The sequence below is a fragment of the Sus scrofa genome, chromosome 13, assembly GCF_000003025.6.
Source record: "Sus scrofa isolate TJ Tabasco breed Duroc chromosome 13, Sscrofa11.1, whole genome shotgun sequence".
NCBI classification, from domain to species: domain Eukaryota; kingdom Metazoa; phylum Chordata; class Mammalia; order Artiodactyla; family Suidae; genus Sus; species Sus scrofa.
The window spans coordinates 55,987,771-56,008,141 of NC_010455.5; the positions used below are offsets into that span (position 1 = coordinate 55,987,771).

Consider the following 20,371-nt stretch of genomic DNA (forward strand, 5'->3'; position numbering starts at 1 on the left):
ATCTGTCCCCTTCCTCAACAGGAGTCAAGAGTGAACTCATGTTTAGCAATATGTGACACCTGTACCCAAACACATCAACAACTACATTAAACGTAAACAAATTACTCTCCTCACCATTAAGAGGCAAGTTTACAGAACTGCATAAAAAAGAAGTGACTATATGCTCTTTACAAGAAATATACTTTAAATACAACAGATTGAAAGTAAGTAGGTAAAAAGGAAAAATATTACCATGCAAACTCAAAATACAAAAAGCACAAACTGACAAATCAAAGAGAGAAATAGAAAAATCTATGATAATAGTTGAAAAATTTAAATACACTTTCTCAATTATGGATAGAATATAGACCCCAGGAGGAGTTCACTCCCCTCAAAAAAAATTGAATAAAGACACAGAAAATCTGAAAAACAGGATCAGCTCATTTTACCTAACCACATGTACATACCAATACAATATAACTACAAGAGAAAACGCATTATTTTCAAGACCATTTCGAACATTTATGGTAGACAGACCAGATGCTAAGTTTTGAAAACATCAAATAATTGAAATAATAAGTAGTATCTTCTCTGACAGTAAAAGTATTAAATTATAAATTAACAGGACAAATTGATAAGTCCACAAACATAAGAAAAAACAATATACTTTTAAATAAATCACAAATTAAAGAAATTAAATATAAACAGAAAATATTTTGAAATAAAAAATGAAAACCAATTTATCAAAGTTTTTCACTGTAGAGAATACAGTTCTTACAGGTTTAAAATTTTAAGTTTTAATAGAAAAGAAGAAAAGTTTAAATTAATGATCTGAAATTCTACTGTAAGCAGCAAAAAGAGGAGCGATTACAGTTTGAAATTAATGTAACAAAGAAAATATTTTTAAAAGAGCATAAATAAATGAAATTTTAAAGGACAAACAATAGGGAAAATCAACAAATAAAATATTGTTTCTTTGAAACAGAAAATTCAACATCCAGACATGAAAAGAATAGCATCACAACAGATCCTGCAAACATTAAACTAATAAGGGAAGATAATAAAAATAATTTCTTGCCATAAATTCATGAAATTTGATGAAAAGGATACAACACATCAAAAACAAAAATTACCACAACTACCACAAGGTGAAGCAGGAACTCAAAGTTACCCCACATCTACAAAAAAAACTGAACTTGAAATCAAAACCCTCCCCATAAAATAAGCTTCAGGCCAGATAACTTTACTGATAATTATTTTACATAAAATGTTTCAGAATATAGGAGAAGAAGGAGTACTTTCTAACTCATTTAATGAGGCAGCATTATCATGATCTTAAAAGTATCTGACAAATATTATGAGAAATTACAAACCAGAGAAATTTTCTCATGAAAAAAATCCCTTAAAAATCCTAAAAAATGTAAAAATCCTTAAAAATATTAGCAAGTCAAGGGATTTCCCACTGTGGCTCAGCAGAAACGAATCTGACTAGCATTCATGAGGATGCAGGTTTGATCCCTGGCCTTGCTCAGTGGGTTAAGGATCTGGCATTGCCATGAACTGTGGTGTAGGTCACAGACATGGCTCAGGTCTGGCATTGCTGTGGCTGTGGCACAGGCCTGGAGCTACAGCTCCAATTCGACTCCTAGCCTGGGAACCTCCATATGCCATGGGTATAGCCATTAAAAAAAAAAGAAAAAAAAACCAAGTCAAACACATTAAAATATTTTAAAAATAATAAATAATAAAAGGAAATTGTGCTTTATCCCAGACTATAAGATTGGTTTAACATTCAAAATACCAATCATGTAACATGCCATGGAAATCAAATAAAAGAGAAAGAAATATAATCATTCTTAATAGATGAAGAAAACGCAGTAACAAAAGTCAAGACCTTCATGACAAAACTCTCAAAAAAGTAGGAATACAAAGGGAAATGCCTCAATATGCTAAGGAATATCAACACCCCCCCCAAAAAAAAAAACCCACAAAAAAACAAAAATTACAGCTTGCATCTTTCTTAATGGTAAAAATTAAACTATTCCTAGTACTATCAGGGAGAAGGCAAGGGCACCACTGGCATTCACTATTGTACTGGAGGTCCTAGACAGTGTAATAGGACAAGCAAAGAAAATAGAAAATAAAAGAACTTGAGATGGGAAAAAAGCTCATTATTCACAGAAGGTATGCTCATGTACTAGAAAAACGCCCAAAATATACAACAACAATAACAAAAAAAAAACAAACCCATACACAACTGCTTGGATTATAATATGATTTAGCAATGTTGCGGAATATAAGGCCAATACACTCAAATCAGCTGTACTTCCAAATATTAAAATGACAAAATGGAAAATGAAAGCTTAAAATTTGACTTAAATAGTAAGTAAAAACATCAAATGGCCAGGAAAAAAATCTAACAAGTACATGCAATATTTCTAGTTTGGAGAACAGAAATATTGCTGAGGATATTGCTGAGTTAAATTAAAGATGACCTAAATAAAAGAATACTCAATGCTCATTGATTTAAATACTCAATATTGTTAAGAGGTCCATTCATTCTAAATTGCATTATAGATTCAAAGTAATTCTTTTGAAAATTCCAACAGGTCCTTTTGAAGAAATAGATAAGATGACTAAAATTTGCATGGAATGCCAAAGGATCTAGAAAAGCCACAACATTTTTGAAAGAAGAACAAATTTAGAAGACACTAATTTCAACGTACAACAATTAAGACTGCCTAGACAAATAGATCAATGGAAGAGAAGACAGAGTTCAGAAAGAAGACCTCAAATATTAGGTCAATGCTTTTGTTTATTGTTTTTAAACCAAGACACCTAGACAGCTCATGGGGGGGATACTGTTTGTAATAAATGTTACTGAAAAAATGGATAACTACATATTAAAGAATCCTCAGTATCTATGTCACTCTACCAGTAAATACTTAATTGATATGGCTTATAGATCTAAATGTGAAACAGCAAATCAGAAAGCTTCCTCAAGATAATATAGAAGAATACATTTGTGACCATGGGCAGAAACACAAAACACTGACAACTTTAAAATATTGTAAACTAGATTACCTCAAAATTGAAAATTTCTCATCAAAAGTAGTATCATTTTAAAAATTAGGGAGTTCCTGTTGTGGGTCAGTGGTAACAAACCTAACTAATATCCATGAGGAAGAAGATTCAATCCCTGGTCTCGCTCAGTGGGTTAAGGATCCGGTGTTGCCATGAGCTGTGGTGCAGATCACAGATGGGGCTCACACCTGGCATGGCTGTGGCTGTGGCATAGGCTGGCAGCTGCAGCCTCCAATCTGACCCCTAGCCTGGGAACTTCCATATGACGTGAGTGCTGCCCTAAAAAAAATAATAAAAATAAAATTAAAAAAAATTAAAAATTAACAGACAAGTCAGTCTAGGAAAAATATTAGCATGGCCCTTGTATGCTGAGTATGTAGGTAAATGATGGAAAGATAAAAAGCCCTATAAAAATGGGCAGTAAACTTGAACACTCCCCAGAAGATGGAGAAAATGATAAATTAGCATATCAAAAGATGCTTAACGCATTAGTCATGCAAATTAAAAACCACAGTATTATGCACTTTCTCATTTACTAGAATGGTTAAAATTTTTAAAAAGACTGACAAATGTTGGCAGAGATATCCTCAAATAAGAACTGTAGTGGGAACTTTCAAATATTGCCTGGTGGGAATGAAAAATGGTACTATCACTTTAGATAACTACTGAGTGTATGAATGTGTGTGTGGGTATGTGTGTGAGAGAGAGAAAGACAGAGACCCTGTGTCTCTCAAATATTTAACTCAGAGAAATAAAAGCATGTCCATAAAATGAATGGTACATGAATGTTTATATCATCCATATTTGTAAATATCTCATTTCATTTGTGGGATTTAAATTACAGAGGTAACCAAGTGACAACACAGAGAGGGTAATGCCACTGAAAGAAGATTTACTGCTTACATTTCTCCAAAGAAAGGGGCGTGTCACACCACACAGTGCCACGTGGAAAAGCGCCGGTTTTGGAGAGGAAACAGAAGCCGGAGGGAATGGAAGGCATAAGCTACAGCCTTTAGTGAGGAACAGGCCAGGCTGTGCTGCATGTATACCTTAGGACTGGCTGGTGTGAATAATCAGAGAGGGCTCTGGGGCCAGTAGACTGTCCCTAGTTGTCTGGTCCCTGGTTCTGGACTGATCTAGGGCAGAGGAAATAATGGCTTGGTATGTAAGAGGTAGGTAAAGAAGGAGGTTCAGAGTACAGACTCTGGGTCACAGGGAAGACGTAAACAACTTTGGCCCACAGTTTGCTCCTCTAAGTAACTGGTGTCCAAAAGATAGACAATCTAAGAAAACAGAACAATAATAGCCCAAGAGTGGAAAATAAACCAAATGTCTATCAGGAGACAAATGAATTAATGGTTCACGGTATTCCTCTAGTAAAAGAAGACTTCTGAGCAATTAAAAAAAAAAAAAAAAAAAAAACCCAAAAACTGGAAAATGCAATGCCACCTACAAAAATTTTGAAAAACATGATGTTGAGGAAAGAGCCAGACTACAGAGAACATATACATTATGTTACCAGATATATGAAGTCTAAGAACAGGTAAAACTCATTTCTGGTAGGGACTAGAAGTGGCCGCTTTGAGGGCAAGAAGGTTGGGATTGACTGGAAAAGGCCATGAGGTAAACTCCTGGGTAGTGCACATATTCTATATCTTGTTGTGGGTGCCCATTTGTGACTAGCTCATTTAATCAATTGTCAAAATGCATTAAACTGAACATATAAGACCTGTGCACTTAGTTATATATTGTTTTTGCTTTATATGGCCATACCTGAAGCATATGGAAGTTCCCAGTCTTGAGGCTGAATCAGAGCAACACCAGATCTGAGCCGGTGACCTACATCTGTGACCTACAGGGCACGCAGCTTGAGGCTATGCTGGATCCTCAACCCACTGAGCAAGGCCAAGTATCTAGCCTGGATCCTCAGAGAGATAATACTGAGTCCTTAGCCCACTGAGGCACAATGGGAACTCCAGTTGTATATTAATTATACTTCAACTTTTTAAAATGAAAGAAAAATCTGTTAAGGAAGATTATACATTTGAAGCAAAAAAAAAAATGCTTTGTCTATTGTGACTGCTTACTTTTCATGTTTATCCTTTGTTTAGAGTGCAATAAGAGATAATTAATGACAGTCAATTTAATTAATTAAGTTTTTGCAGAATAATTATAACTTCTAGTCCTGGCTCTTGACCCTGGTTCATAGTCCAAAATCTTTGTAACTTTTTTACCAAGATACTTACCCTTTAAAAGCCTCAGATTTTCACCTGAAACATGGGGCTAACAGTACCTATTTATTACCTACATAAATATCCTGGCACAATATAGGAGAGCCACATACTGATAACAGTAATCACGGCAAGTTAATATGACTGATTCTATTGATAAAACCTACCTCAAACATTTCTCTAGGATGGGCAACTATATGTAATATAATTGTAATATATGATTATTATATATAATATGTAAATGTATTTTATTTTATATAATAAAATGCAGCACCTCATACAGCTGTTGACATCTAAATGAGACAATATTTCAGAAGATAATAGGTCATTATTATAATCTTGTTTCTCAAAAGATATGAACTGTAGCACTGTTATTTACAATGTGCTCTGCATGTATTATTGTATATGCTCCCTACAATATTCCTATTAAATAGATACTACTATTACCCCCATTTGACACTTATGGAAACTAAGGCATAGACAAGGACCAGGCTCAAGACAGCATATGGATAAGGGGTAGTGCCAGAATTTCAACCTTATCATTAAGCACTCTGGTTCTGGAGTTCCAATTGTGGCTCTGTGGATTATGAACCCAAGAGGGTGTCTGTGAGGATGCGGGTTCAGTCCCTGGTTCTGCTCAGTGGGTTAAGGATCCCATGTTGCCACAAGCTGTGATATACGTTGCAGATGTGGCTTGGATCTGGCACTGCTGTGGCAGTGGTGTAGGCCTGCAGCTGCACCTCTCATTCAACCCCTGGTCCTAGGAACTCCCATATGCTGATGGTGCAGCTGTAAAAAGAATAAAAAATGAAAGAAAGAACACTGGTTCTTTTCATCCTTTCCCTCCCAACAGCCTCAGTTAAGTGGGCTAAGCCCCTTTTGACTGCAAGATGATTGTACTTGATCAGCCATCACATCTTTATACAGAATCCAAAGTATAAAATGAAGAAAAAGGGCCCTTCTGCTTTGTCCCTTTTTAATCCAACAAGTTGCATAACTAATACAAGGAGTATTTTTCCCTTTCAAAATTCCTTTGAAAGGAAGAAAATAGGAAGTGGCATACCATGCTTTAAAAAAATATTATAGTTGAGATTTTCACATGCATGGAGAGGTATTAGATTGAAGCATTCTGGTAACTATTCACAAGTCACAGGTAAGGATCTGTGCAAATGAATTCAAGCTAGAGCATCTCGGAGAATCAAATCAAATGTTGTAAATCCCGGACTGCTTTTATATGTGATTGAGACAGAATTTGGAGTATCTAATTCACATAGCTTTCAATGTTAAAGAATAATGGTACATAAGTCTAAACTCTAGGGATTTTCTACAAAAGAACTGTGGGACTCGAGTCCTTGCAAACTACAGAATTAATCATTTACTGACATCTGTGGGCTTAAATTGCATTAGATTTCTTACTTTGAAATCAGGTTTTGGACAAGCAGAACACTTCAAATAACTGACCATCCTTTACAGTATAATAAACTGAATTAACTGTTGTATTTGCAATTGACCCCAAATCTCTTATGGAATAATATTGGCTTTTTGTAGGACACACCAAAAAATTATATGCTAACTTGATCATTAAATATTAAGTATATGTACATTTTAAAGCACAATGTCAAATTAAAAACTCTTGACTTTAAAAAACCTTTATATCTATCATCTTGAAAGACTAAATGGCTGTCTTAACAAAAATCTAATGATTGTACTGTTTGGAATAAACAGAACTAAAAATGAAATTTTAATGTTGGGTAAATAGAGATAAAAAGGGGATCTATTTGTGCCCATTTAAGAGTTTTCTTAGCTGTCAAATGAGCTACAGGAGAACAAATGGGAATTGCACTCTATTTTATTTCACCTTTCTACAGAGGCGCAGTATGAAATTCTTTTCTTGTAGCTTCCTTGTTAAAATTACAATGTATCAAGTAGAATACCTACCCACTGGGATAATGGTAAAATTACTGTCTTGGTATTCAGACTTCATTTCCTCAAAGATTGTGGAAGTTGTGACAAGCTGCTAGATGTCTCCAAACTACAAAGAAAAGCAAAATATCCTTATCTCGGCTGGCACAGGACAAGACAGCAAACAAAGCAGGGCGTGTAGCCTCAGGCAAAGATTTCTCTATAGAGATTCCAGATCTGAGAAAACCACTTATCAAAATATTTGTTCCTCTCTAGTGATAGAGAGGTTTCCAACAGAAGGTATAATAGATATTTCATCGAGACAACACATAAAGGTCATTAATACAGTGGGAGATTGGAGGGAGAAGACTAAAATATATAGACCCCATTAACTTCCTTACCTGGAATGACCGCCAGAAACACTCCCCTTGATCTTATGGAATGACAGCCCTTCTCTGTCCTTCAACCTGCATTAACGATGAGGGGTATACCACACTGTGCAGTCTGAGGCAAAATATACTAAGAAAATACATCAAATAACTTCCCAGTGAGTAATTACAGTGGTGGAGCACAGAGCTGAACTGTCTGGGGTCAAACCCCTGTTACTGAACTATGTACCTGAGAAGTTATTACTTCACTTCTCTGAGCCTCTTTTTTCCCATCGGTTAAATAGGTCCACAACAGTGCCTACTTCACAGGGTGTTCATGAGATTTAATGAATTCGTATATATGTAGGCACTGAAAAGGTGTATGATACATGCTGTAATAAATATTATAATATAGGTCATCTAGGAACAATAATATAAATGAATGAATGAATGAATAAAGCAACAACTCAAGCAAGATACTGTCTTAAACACTGCCTACGACATATCAAAAAATAGTACTGGGTATCTTTTCTCAAGTAATGTCTAATCTAACAGGGAACGTAAGAATATCCATGGTGTTTGCTTGCCTCTGCCTTGAATCTGTTCTGCTTCAAGTTTACTGTGATGAACTGCCCCTCCCAGCTACTCTCCACCACCCCCTTATAACTCCCACCTTTCCCACCTTTCTTCTTTCTCTTTAGCCCAAAAGAATCAGTTTCATAACTTGGTCTCTATTAATAAGAAAATGATATCCTTTTCCATGGAGGAATAAAAAAGCATTAAAAACATAAAAGTGGAGTCAGGTTAAGCATGCAGGAAGGGTGTGGGTGCACAGACAGTGCAGGCAGGTCATGAGAACACAAAGGAAACTCAAGTGTGTTCAACATCAAGGCTTATTCGTTCACACACATCATGTTTTTCCTTTCAGATCAGGAACAGGATAGGACTGCAGTCTCCCTTCAAATATGGGGTATGATCAACATTTTTGGTCAATGAGATGTAAGCAGAAGTGACTTGGATCTCCTGTAGGCAGAAGCCTGAGACAACCACACATTTTGCCATGTTCCATTTTCCACATGGTTGCAAGAGTGGAGGCAGACATCAGAACTGTGTTTCTGTCAACCTGCATCTCTGAGCAACTGCCATGAGCAGCTTCCACTTGCCACTTAGGTTAGATATGTAGCATGAGCGAGAAAAAAGCTTGAATTGTATTCAGCTACAGTGATTTCTGAGGACTTAGCCTGTTCAAATGATAACATGAACAGAAAGAAAAGAAGGAGATATAGGCAGAGCAGGCCAGTAACCATTGTTAAACTACCGCCCCCACCCTGCCCAGTGACTCTGTCTTGGACTTTTAAATAAGGAGCATCAAGGCACACAGAGGAGTGGAGGATGGAGGCTGGAACCAGTTTGAGCTGCATATCTGATGTTCAAAGCAAGAAAATATACCTTCTATTACAAAAGAGGCAATATTCATGTGCAAAAGAAATAAACATACTTGGCTATAATACGGATCCTAAATTACCAAAGGGTGTTTTTAAGTGAATGTGGGATCAGAGTGTGAGCTTTAGGCATAGATTCAATTTTGAGAAATAGCCAGATTAAGCGTAGGCCTGCCCTGGAGAAGGGCAGACACAGGTAAAGGTAAGAACAAAGCATGTATGCAGGTATGCTTGTGTGGTGCTCAGAGAGTGGTTCAAGTCCCCTACCCTACTATGTGGATGCTGTGGAAAACATCTGGGGACATTTTAGTTTGCCCAGTGGGGAATATCAGGGTCTTTAGAAAGCAGAGGGCATGGCGGCTAAATGTCATGCAGTGCAATTTCCACAGAGTTTTCAAATGGGAAGGTTATGTGAAAAAAACCTATTTATCCTCATCTGGCTTATAAAGAATTATTTGCATGGTCTTCAAATGTAAGGATGCAACAACTATGCAAATCAAAGGAAGACTGAATTTGCAATAAATGTTCAAGATGATACCAAGAGTTGTCTATAGTGTCAGAAAAATCACATTATCAGTGGCAACACCCCTAATGTTGACCACTGAGTGGTCAATAACATGACTGACAGGTAACTGGTCTGCAGCTGTAGCCACCACATTCACAGTGATTTTGCTAATATATTTACATATGCATTCTTAGCTATCAGGTCCAATGTCGAATACAAAGAAAATTCACTATAATGTTTAGTTGACTACTGTGTAATTTCTCCTCAATTAAAGCTTAATTATTATAAGTATTTGCAAGCCCAGACAACCTCATCTTATCTTCTGGGGTGGTTATAACCAAGCATTAAAGATTAAAACAAATCAAAACTACCACGAGATACCACCTCGCACCAGTCAGAACGGCCATCATTAATAAGTTCACAAATAACAAATGCTGGAGAGGGTGTGGAGAAAAGAGAACCCTCCTACACTGTTGGTGGGAATGTAAGCTGGTACAACCACTATGGAGATCAGTATGGAGATACCTTAGAAAACTATACATAGAACTACCATAAGACCCAGCAATTCCACTCTTGGGCATATATCCAGAGAAAACTTTCCTTGAAAAAGACACATGTTCATTGCAGCTCTATTCACAATAGCCAAGACATGGAAACAACCTAAACGTCCATCAACAGATGATTGGATTAGGAAGATGTGGTATATATATACTACTCAGCCATAAAAAACAACAAAATAATGCCATTTGCAGCAACATCAATGGAACTAGAGACTCTCATAATGAGTGAAGTAAGTCAGAAAGAGAAAGACAAATACCATATGATACCACATATCTGGAATCTAATATAAGGCACAGATGAACCTTTCCACATAAAAGAAAATCATGGACTTGCAGAATAGACTTGTGGTTGCCAAGGGGGAGGGGGAAGGAGTGGGGTTGTTGGGAAGCTTGGGGTTAACAGATACAAACTATTGCCTTTGGGAGTTCCTGTCGTGGCTCAGTGGTTAACGAATCTGACTAGGAACCATGAGGTTGTGGGTTTGATCCCTGGCCTTGCTCAGTGGGTTAAGGATTCAGCATTGCCATGAGCTGTGGTGTAGGTTGCAGACCCAGCTCGGATCCTGCGTTGTTGTGGCTCTGGTGTAGACCAGCGGCTACAGCTCTGATTCGACCCCTAGCCTGGGAACCTCCATGTGCCGCGAGAGGAGCCCAAGAAAATGGCAAAAAGAAAAAAAAAAAAAGAAAACCCAAAAAAACAAACAAACTATTGCCTTTGGAATGGATTAGCAATGAGATCCTACTGTGTAGCACTGGGAACTATGTCTAGTCACTTATGATGGAGCATGATAACGTAAGAAAATAGAATGTGTACATGTATGTGTAACTGGATCACCATGCTGTACAGTAGAAAAAAAATTATATTGGGGAAATAACTAATAAAAAATAATAATAATAATATTTTTTTAAAAAGAAAGTAAAGTGATAATAAAAAAAAGATTAAAACAACAGGAATTCCCATTGTGGGTAAGCCGGTTAAGAACCCAACATAGTGTCCTTCAGGTTGCGGGTGCGATCCCCGGCCTTGCTCAGTGGATTAAGGATCCTGTGTTGCCACAAGCTCACTGATGTGGCACAGATTCCATGTTGCTGTGGCCGTGGTATAGGCCGGCAGCTGCAGGCCTGATTCAACCCCTAGCCTGGGAACCTCCATGTGCCAGAGGTACAGCCACAAAAAGAAATAAAAAAAATAAAATAATTATTTAGCTTATAAATCAATTTCCTTGTATTTCCCCTTTTATTATACTTTAGGTCTTATGTTGGCCTTTTTAAAATCATGTCAGTAATACTGGTATATTAACTATAAACGTCATGTCAGTATGTTAAGGGGATGTTGAAAAATCTTAGTTTACATGCATGATGTGTGAAACCTACTAACTTAGACAAGAAAGGCTGCAAGAATAATATTGGTGTCAAAATGTTGGAAGCCTTGAATGCTAGGTTAACAACTTTTCCCACAATTTTCCTACAAGCAGCAGGAAGGTATTACCATTATAAAGTGAGAAGGTAGTATGAAGAAAGCTGTGTTTGAAGGCAGTGGTACCATGAAGGGCAATAAGGGAAGAGGAGAAGCCAAGAGGGTTCAGCCGTGTAATGGGAAGTGTAAATTGGAGCAGTAGCCTGAATTGGGGGAATGGCTTGGGAGAGGGATCTGAGGAACAACACAAAGAAGCCTCCAGCATAAGTGCCTGGTCCAGGAGATGAGGAAACAATCAGTGGGAACTCCAACGGGGTTGTGGTTCCCCTGGCAGGGAAGACTGATGGTCCAGAGGCAGAGAACAGGGACGAGTGAGTTTAGAAGCCATATCTGGGGAGGAAGATGAGTTCAAGTTCAGGCATACTAGAGTTTAAATCAACAGTAAGACATTCAGATGAAAACGGAGGACAGCAGTTTGAAAAGTGGGACTTAGCATGGGAAGAACCAGCATGATCAGGACACAGGCGGTAAGAGTTATAGAGAGGATGTAAAGGCTCTCTAATGGAAGAAAGAGGTAAAAAATGAAAGGACAGCCAAGGGCTCAGGCTCAGAAAACTTCTACAATTGAGCAAGGGAAGATGGGTTAAAAAAGCAGCCAGACAGACCAAACACATAAAAGGACTCCAAAAGTTCAGTGGTAGGAAAGTCCAAAGAGGTAAACTGATGGTGGAGAGCAGGAACAAACAGAAGTGAACAAAGACTGAGACCCAGATACTGAATTTGACCTGAAGAAGCTGTTTGTGATCTCAGAGTGAGGTCAGAAGGCATCCAGGAAGGCCATCCAAACCAAGAGAGGACAAGAAATCCAGGGTGCAGGTTAGATCACCTGTTCTAGAAGCTCAGCGGTGTAAGGGAGGGCAACAGGAAGAAACCGCATGTCACTGACGACTGTTTCCCAATGGAACATGAAAAGATGTATTAATTAGTACAGATAGAGATTTAATTAGAATTGAGAATTGGGGAAAAAAGACATCTACTCCAAAATGCATCACTTGGCAAAAAAGAAAAACAAAGTGAAACATATACAAACCGTACCCAGTTGTTCTTTAAGGAATTAAAGAAAATAACAGGGGAGTTCCCGTTGTGGCGCAGTGGTTAACGAATCCGACTAGGAACCACGAGGTTGCGGGTTCGGTCCCTGCCCTTGCTCAGTGGGTTAACGATCCGGCGTTGCCGTGAGCTGTGGTGTAGGTTGCAGACACGGCTCGGATCCTGTGTTGCTATGGCTCTGGCGTAGGCCGGTGCCTACAGCTCCGATTCAACCCCTAGCCTGGGAACCTCCATATGCTGCGGGAGCGGCCCAAGAAATAGCAACAACAACAACAACAATAATAACAAAAAAAAAAAAAAAGAAAAGAAAATAACACACATACTTTCTCCAAATCCTCAGACTTCAGGATATGAACATCCCAGGTGGCCTGGCTATGATGCTGATGTTCTGGGTCAGTTTTCCTAAATGAAAATAAGGGTAAAGCTCAGATTCTTAATAGGAATTTCCTTCACAGCAAATGATTGTAGGTCACATCTAACTGAAGATTCACCTCTAGTGTTCTCAATAAACTTATTTTTTAAAGAGCTCAAGCAAAATTCTGCACCTATATGCCTCACTAATAATAAGTTCTATATAGGAAGTCTCTTTTTCTGAAAGGTTACAGAGTAAAATATGTATTATTTACTAAATCTACTTTTAGTTTATTCATAAAACTAGTAGCCACTGCATGGCTATTAGGTTTTTGGCACAAACAGGGCTTTAAAATAAACCTAGCTTCCTAAAATGTAAATAGATAGGAAAATTGACTCAATATGCTATCATTTATTTTTAGATGCTGAGTGTTTGTTTTTGTATTTTTTAGAAGATGTCGCACAGATTCTGACTAGCAAATTAACTGAGAGTTTTATAGCTTGGCAAATTTGTTTTCACTTTAGAACGATTTATGACAAGCAGTCTGAAACACATTGTGGCTAATTAATGACTTTTTGGTGGTTTGACATACATAATACATTAGCTTTGTGATAGCTTCACCTCAGAACCTACTGAGTCATCTCGCTTTTTCTCTCTCTCCCCCTCTTTCTCTCTCTCTCAGATTGCAATGCATGGAAGTGGTTAAAAGAATAGAAACTCCATTTTCTCTTCTTTTTTATAACAGCTTCTGGCAGAAAGGTGATTTGCTATTGAACATCAAAGAACAATGGAGAGACATGGAAGGTTGAAAGAAGATTACTCCATGCGATTTTACATTTCCAAAAATATAACGTACTCATCTAGAATTCCTAATGGCGTGATAAAGTCCATGTGCGCCCAGGAAGAGAAAATATTTTCACTAATGCTAAGAAACTACTATTGATTATTTGAGTAGAGTAATTACAGCTACCAACGACTTAGTATCTCTGTGCTGGAAACCATATTATTTTTACTTCTGATAAGATGACTTTACGGATGAGAAAAATGAAGCTCAGATGAACTTTCAAGGCCATAAATAGGTAGGTAGGCAGGTGGATAGAAAGACAGCTAGAGAGGTTTTTCCATTTGTTTTGCATATGTATATATGTTATACACACACAAATATTTAGAGAGCGAGAGAGTGAAACAAAGTGTTGGGAGAGGTGTGTGAAGCCATGTAAAAAGCTTGCTTTGGCCCTGTTCACTGTTTGGTATTGTTTTAAGAATGGAATCAATATTAGCTATTGCTTCTGTTATTTTAGTATCTGCTAAGAGGAAGCTCTTGAGAGTAAGAGATGTGTCACTGACTTAAAAATTATTATAGAACAGAATTATCCAATATATAACTCTTCTGTCAACCCCCTCCCAACACCAAAGCCACAGTATAGCTGAGTAACTAGGAAGAGAGTGACAGGCAATTCACTCTCTGTAGAAGAAGGAGAGATGGCACTTTGATTGGAAGACAGAGAGGGGAGAAAAAGACCTAGGGAACATAGAAGAGAAGAGATAAAAACTCCAAGGGGAGCATTTTATTCTCCTAGCTACATGGCTAGTGAGAGCTGGGGGGCTGAGAAGCATAGGCAGCCTCTCAATAGACTGTAAGCATCTGGTTTGTTGGAATTTCTCAGTGTCTCCATGTGAGTATACTAGGATACAGGGCTGTTTGCAGTGGGCGATTCCATCAGTCCCTAAACTTACATTCAACACAGGTACTGTGGTTATGTATTGCAAACCACATTTCCTGTTTCAAAAAAGCATCAAACAACATACACAGAAAAACAAAAAATCCCACAATATATTACCAACAATGAAATCAATGGACAACCCCCCCCCCCGCCCCAGAGCAAATCAATGAATTTGTAAATTGAAAAAGTGCAATGGACTTGAGCATCAAGGGTCCTTCCAGTTGGAAAGGGCAGAATTCTTTCATTAGAGGGTGTGATTGTTTATGACACAGCATTCCAATGTCTTCAACAGGCATCAACACCTGCCTTAGGGACTTGGGTTTAATCCTTTGAGGGAAGCATGACCAATGTTGCCCTGGAACTGAGGTCCCTCCCATCCTCCTAAGCACAATGGCAGGAGAAGTAAGCAATTTAAATATACCATCCATTCCATTTACATAGAATTCTAAGGCAGCAAATAATGACAAGGGTGAAAGGGCTCCACGCTCACCATCTCATCCATTCAAAGGTTTGACATAGGAATCTGTCAATGCAGACTGATCGTACACAAGCTTCTATAAATCAGACTTATACTAGGTTTGGTCCTCAACCAGAAAAACCACCCTTTAGAACAATTTCAGAAAGACTTAATCACTACTATCGGAAAAATGATTTCATTAGATATATAAACCTCTTCACATGATTTAATACCATACGTGAAAAATCTCTATATTCTAAGCAAAGATCTTTCCTAAGCACAAATCTTTCTAGAACTACATGTTATCAGGGAATTTTTTGTTTTTGTTTTTTTAAATGAATAAGGAGGAACCCAGACTTTGTTCCTCCAAGCTACTGAGCTGTGGCTTTGTGAAATGGAATTTACAATTACTAAAAAGAAAACAGCCCCAAATCCCACAACTCCTTTCAGTTAATTATTCATGACATTGATCAGCACATTTATTTTTAAAAACAGACAAAGTTGGAGCAGCACTCAAAGAGGAAGAAAACTTCTTGCAAACTTGCATTACTGTGGACTTGGGAGTTTCTTTTTTTTCCCCCTGGGATTTGTACTTTGCATATGTAAATTTGAAAACCAATCAAATATCATCACAACATATTTAAAACAAGTTTACAATGTTAAAAGCTACCTTTGCAGGTGATGCTTTTCATTCTAATTCGCTCATCAGGATTAATTTTTGTTTATTGTTCTTAATCATAAAAATTAGACACTTCTAGCAATACTAAAAATAAATGTGGTAATAATGAGGAAAATAGGATGGATAAGTCATTTCAGAGTTTTAGAAATTACTTCAGGGTTTACAAAAAATATTAACTTTCAGGAAATCACAAGACATTAGATTTAACAGAATAGACTTTCTACTTTCCATACCCATTAAGGGTATCTTGGAAACTTCTAGAAGAAAATTTCAAAGTTACAGAGTTCCCTTAGCATGGCAGATTGTCTGTCAATGTGGCAGTCAACAATTCCTTTTTTTTTTTTTTTTGTCTTTTTGCCATTTCTTGGGCTGCTCCTGCGGCATATGGAGGTTCCCAGGCTAGGGGTCTAATCGGAGCTGTAGCCGCCAGCCTACACCAGAGCCACAGCAACACAGGATCTGAGCCATGTCTGCAACCTACACCACAGCTCATGGCAATGCCGGATCCCCAACCCACTGAGCAAGGCCAGGGATCAAACCCACAACCTCTTGGTTCCTAGTCAGATTCGTTAACCACTGAGCCACAATGGGAACTCCAACAATTCCTCTTAAGGATACTTCTTCCCACTAAGTCTGTTTCCCCTCCTCCGGATTCTGGACTGGCTCACACAATGCATCAGAGCAGACACTCCACAAGTCCCAGGCTTAGACCTTAAGAGGCTTCCATTTTCACTCTCATGGAAGGTAAAGGAAATAAAGGAAAGCAAGCCTAGATTACTGAATGATGACATGTGAGAGTGAGCCATCCATCCAGGTCCCAATCACTCCAGTTCCAACTGAGGCAACAAACTTGTGAGTTAAAGGAATTTCAGACTTGCCAGGCCCAGTCAGGTCACCCCAGCCAACACCACATGGATTACAGATGTGCTGTCCCTAAAGAGCCCTATTTTAATTCCTAACTCACACATAATTGTAAATGATAAAATGAATATTTTAAGCCACTAAATTTGGGCATGGTTTGGTATCCTGCAAAAAGTAACCAATACACTTATAGTTGAATTCAATACCAGGTGATTTTCATTGTTATAATACCTTTCTTAATAAGGAGCTGAAATTAATTCTATGAAAGAATCAATGAAAAAGTATTTCCTTCCAGTAATGCATCTACTAGTTGCAAGGCACAGAGATAAAATGAATAGTGATAGTAATATCAACAACTGAATGTGAGTTTAAGCATAATTATTAATTCATCAAATGAATATGGAATGCCTACTAAGATAAAGGTAGTCAGGCACAGGTGACCAGCAGTCAGAAAAATTTAAGAGTGTGAAGGGGTATTAAAGCAAGTAAAAGGCAATTATAATACAGTCCTAATAACTGCTGTCAAGAACAAAGATTTAAAATACAGATGTGGATTTTTTTTTCTAAATCTAGAAATAACTATGTTGATGCAATCGGATAAGCATCATCAGAAAGGTAGCTACACTGCTCACTTGTTGCAAGGATTAAATGAAGTGGTTAGCATAGCACTTAGCACATAATTAGCCCACATTAAATGGTGCTGAAAAATCTCAACTATACAAAGAGTTACAAGAATTCAAACAGGGAAAGCTCATGAGTGGTTTGCAGGTTATTTGTGGGTTTTATCTAATTGGCTCGGTTTTTTGACAGCCTCCTCTCTGCCAGGCATTGGGGCCACAAGAAAAAGAGCAAGAAAGGCACATTTCCTTCCCTCAAACAACTCAACAGGGAAACCAGACATCCAATAAGAATAATGAGAGATAGTGAAAGGCAAAGCAAACGGTTGTCACCTGCTCAGAAGTGTTGTTTAACCTGAAACTCCTAAAAGGAGTTGGAGTGACCCAGGCAACAGTTGCTGGGTGTGTGTATGAATGTATTTGGGAGTGAGGCAGATGCAATGGGGGATGGAGCAGGGGAAGAGTCATCCCAGACAGCGGTCACAGCATGTTAAAAATCCTGCTCAAGAAATGGAAGCTGTCCATCATTGCTAGAACAGAAAACTCAAGGAGGAGCACCTCATAGTAAGGCCAGTGAGGGCGGCAGAAATGAGATCACATGGAGCCCTTAGGAACCAGATCAAGTAACCTGGACTTGTCCCTAAGATCAACTAAAATTTACTAAAGTTTTGTAACGGTCTCCTGCAGATCAACAGAGGATTCTGCTCATGGAGACTCCATTTTATTATGGGCTTCTTTGGCTGCAGCAACAGATGAGGACACATGGAACCAGATACTGGCTCCCGGAGGCACTGCAGGAAGTGACTAAATGCAAAGGGTTCACTCACATTCCAGTGGCCTAAGTAAGTCAAGTGACCAAGCCTGTCATCACCAGTGGGACAGGAAAGAATCGACCTCTCCTGGGGAGGGGGTAACCGATTATCAATAATTTCTGAATAGCAATAAAGCAAACAATTAAGATAAATAGATGCAGAACTTTGACTAAAGCTAATTAGAGCTAGAGAGAGAGACAAAAGACATTCAGGTAAAATTTTTAAAAGTATGATTTTGACAGAAGTAAAAAATACCATTAAGAGGATTCCTGTCTAGTCAGGGATGATAGAGCATGATAATTTGAGAAAAAAAAGAATGTATACATGTATGTGTAACTGGGTCACCATGCTGTACAGTAGAAAATTGACAGAACACTGTAAACCAGCTACAATGGAAAAAATAAAAATCATTATATTAAAAAAAAAGGATTCTAGATATTAATGCAGGACAACAGAAAGGCTAGTGTCAGTGTAGATGAAAGTTTTCATTAGATTCTTTTCTTCCTTTTAAAATGAAGAGGAAAAGAGGAGAAAAACAAGTGATTCATATGAGGAAGAAGGAAAATGAGCCAAAGACTCCATGACCAGAAGAGTGGAGGGCAGAAAGCTTTGGAAAGAAGGGAAGTGAAAGGGTTAAGCCAGGACGGGAAGCTGAAAGAGGTCCAAAGAGTAAACTCAATTTTAGTCCTAGAGATGAAATCCTATAGAGAGAGAAAAGTGGATCCACTTGGCGTCTCAGATGAGTAGAAAAGTTCACTTACAATCACTATGGAAGACAAGGCAATAGCTCCCATTTATAGTTATCTAAATTTTTTCTTATAAGTGGAGGCTATTCTGGAGAGAGAACTGCATTGCTTCTGGACATGGGAAATATGGACTCCACTTCTGGTTAGGTCATTAACCAGAAGGAAATCTATGAATCATTGACCTAAGGAAATCTATGAATCTTTTAGGCCTCACTGGGAAAATATACTCAGCTCTATAAAGATTTGTGAGCCTCTCCCCCAAAAAAGAAAGCTATTATTTATAGCCAAAATTTCATCTAGATCCATTCCATCCTCAGTTGCCTATTACCTGAGACCTGAGATTAAGAACAGGACATGGCCTTCAATCCACCTCTACCCTCTAACATCCCACACTCCATCCAAAGTAAGGTCTTCCTACTATCACAACTTACAATCTGTCAGGTATCCCCTTAATAGGCCCTCAACTACAAGAAGCATGGACATGACTCACTGGATCACAGACTTTCCAAAGGCAGCTCTAACCAAGCAGACAGACAGCCTGTGCTTTGACATGCTGCCCCTCCCCCCCCATGATAGGTGGGTTCAACTCAATCCTAGATCCACATGAAGCCTTCCCTAATTATTCTATTCGATAATCACCTCAGTTTTGTTCTCAACTCTCGTCTTCCAGTATATACCCAATGCCTCCATTATGCTAATGAATAGATATAAAATGTAAACGGTGAATAATAAGGACACCAACACTCATACAAACACAAACATCAATAGGTAGCAAAACTGCTGAGTTTTCGTAGGGGACTGGCCTTACCTCATGTATTTATTACAAGAAAAATCTACAAAGCAGGCACCAATATTCCAACTTTACAGATAAGAAAACTAGGCTGAAGAGAGTCAATTAATGTACCCAAGGTCACAAACTATTAAGTGGTAAACATAGCTGACCTGGATGAAGAAGCATAGACATTACCACTAGGCACAATTTACTAATGCTATTCACTAGGTTTCTAAATACATGTCAGTTCCTCCATTGGACTGTGTGCTCCCTAAGAGCTTTCATTGTGTTTTCTCTCTCTCTGTATAACTGGGCCTCATACAGGATTCCACTACTTAGGCAGCAATTAGAGTTATAATTCATTTATAGGCAATAAAGTGACATTCACATTTCCTGTTTCTTATTTGAAAGGCAACTAAAATCTAGAGGGCGATTACAATGCTTAATGGATGTGGGGTTTGGTGGTATGGCAGATTGCATTACTGGCCCAAATTCTTCACCTCTTTCTGCATCTATGTCCTTGGCCATGTTCCCTTACAGTCCCCCCCCCTCGCCCCATGAAAGGGGCAGAGGATAATTCCACTCCCTTGAATTTGAGTTTGTCCATGTTTCTTATAATGACTCACAGAACGCTACAGAACTGATAACAAGCTAGTTGCCAGCAAAGATCATAGACCTTGTATGTTTTCATTTATCCTTCTGCACCCACAGAATTGTCATGAGACTAGGTGCCACCAGACAGTTTCTCCTTCA

The 20,371-nt window shown here is 38.2% G+C and overlaps 1 protein-coding gene across 15 annotated transcripts in view; it reads right to left on the reverse strand.

Moving 5' to 3' along the window:
* CNTN3 (contactin 3) overlaps positions 1-20,371 on the reverse strand; it is a 370,397-nt gene that overhangs the window by 339,280 nt on the left and 10,746 nt on the right. For 5 of the 15 annotated variants that reach the window (XM_021069224.1, XM_021069234.1, XM_021069236.1 and 2 more), the window contains exon 2: positions 12,922-13,000. The exons of 4 other annotated variants lie outside the window; for them this stretch is intronic. The gene's annotated coding sequence lies outside the window, so the exon portion shown is untranslated. Of the gene's footprint in view, positions 1-7,232; positions 7,327-7,597; positions 7,664-12,921; positions 13,001-20,371 lie in introns of all 15 variants that reach the window. 6 more of the 15 variants (XM_021069233.1, XM_021069222.1, XM_021069239.1 and 3 more) reach the window with 2 other exon arrangements.